Below are 1,760 nucleotides of genomic sequence, written 5' to 3'. Positions count from 1 at the left end.
ATTTTGCACCTGGCTGATGTCATGTCTGTTTCAAATGTTTGAAGTCTGGCTTATAATATTTGAATTTTATCAACAGTCAAGGCAGCGCTCACATTTCTTTTTCTTATTACATAAGACATATTTTTATTCTATTGCTCCAGTGGGCTGCTGATAGTTTTGGTTTCATGCCCAGCGCCGACGGTTTTACCACCACCAAAGGCGGAAGATGAATTAGTCCCTATGAAAACGTGTTGATAGTGGCTTGTGTGGATTACCGAGTGTGACAGTGCTGATTTGCTAGCACTCCATAACGGGGGTCTGTGAATACAACCTCGCGGATTAATGTAAGACTTCAGGCATGAAAAATAATAATTAATGTAAAACCTCACCAACTAATCGTGGTAAAAGCTCATTAAATAATTATGCAAACCCTCATGAATTATCAGGAGTACATAAATAAAACAGCTCTTGCATGAAGCGGGGCGTTAATTAATGCCACATGTATGTCATTCATCGTGAATTAGGATATATTAATCATGTTCATAGTCGTCTGCAGTTTACGGGGTGGGCTCTAAAACAAAATTTGCACATGTTTATTATGTTTAATTCCAGATGTTGCAGTCATGATGAGTTAACCATGGCTCTTCATGTTTTTGCTTGGTATTATAAAGTGGTGACCTGCTCCTTCATTAACACTGTTAAATGCTAAATGATGAATAATGGTGTAAAATCGAGTGTACTCATTTATAGAAAGGAGTGGCAATGCTAAATGCTTACAGAAGAAGCACAGCATATTTAATTTTGACATATGAATGAAGGGAAATGACTCTTAATAAAAGTAAAATATTTATTTTACATTGTCTCAACTTTGTAGTAATTTACAATGGATAATACAGTCATGGTAAAAAAAAAAGTGCAGCCTCTTTTCAATTCTAATGTTTTGCATATCAAATAATAAAAATCATCTGGTCCTTGGCAGATCTTATAAATATACAAAAGAGTGTGTCATTATTTATTTAACGAAGATTAAGCCAAAACAAAAGCAATGTGTGAAAGCTACCACCTTTACTGGTTCCACAGGGATTAAGATGGTAAGAAGTAGATGCTGCTAATCAAAAACACTTGATTGATACTGATAACCAACCAAGTGTGAGAACATCTATAAAAGCAAGTTTTGGCAGTTTGCTGGTCTGGAGCATTCACACGACGCCAATGAGGAACGACATCAGCACTGATTGTAGAAAAGCAATTGTTGCCGCCAATCAGTTTGGCAGATTTTCCAATTTGCCCTTCCAAAGTGTAAACAATTGAGACAGTGGCCGATGTTCCCAGAAGTGGACTACCCAGCAAATAAATACAATTAGAAAAAGGCTGAATAAGTTTATTCTTTTTCTGGAAGGGTTTTTAGGAGAAAGCCTCTTCTCTTTAAAATCAACATAGTAGCACGTCTTAGGTTTGCAAAGCTGTTTCTGAACAAACCACAAGACGTCTGGAACGATGTTCTTTGGGCATATGGACAAAAAACAACCACGGAATATCAGCACAAACTCCTCGTACTGACTGCCAAGCACAGTGACCTCAACCCGACTGCTACCCTCAAACAACTGAAACAACGCTGTAAAGAAAAGCGGGCAAAAATTCTCCCACAAAGATGTGAGAGACTGATGAAGTCATACAAATGATTATTTCAAGGTACTTCAAATTATAGCTGATAAAAGTGGTTCTACTAGCTTAAGAATCATGGGCGTGCTTAAATAAATAATGTATTATGCATTGCTTTT

The sequence above is a fragment of the Aulonocara sp. 'chitande type north' Nkhata Bay genome, linkage group LG10 (genome assembly GCF_057382095.1).
Source record: "Aulonocara sp. 'chitande type north' Nkhata Bay isolate Kocher_YH1m ecotype deep benthic linkage group LG10, A_spYH_male_GT1.1, whole genome shotgun sequence".
Taxonomy (NCBI): Eukaryota; Metazoa; Chordata; class Actinopteri; order Cichliformes; family Cichlidae; genus Aulonocara; species Aulonocara sp. 'chitande type north' Nkhata Bay.
This window is presented reverse-complemented; position numbering follows the sequence as displayed.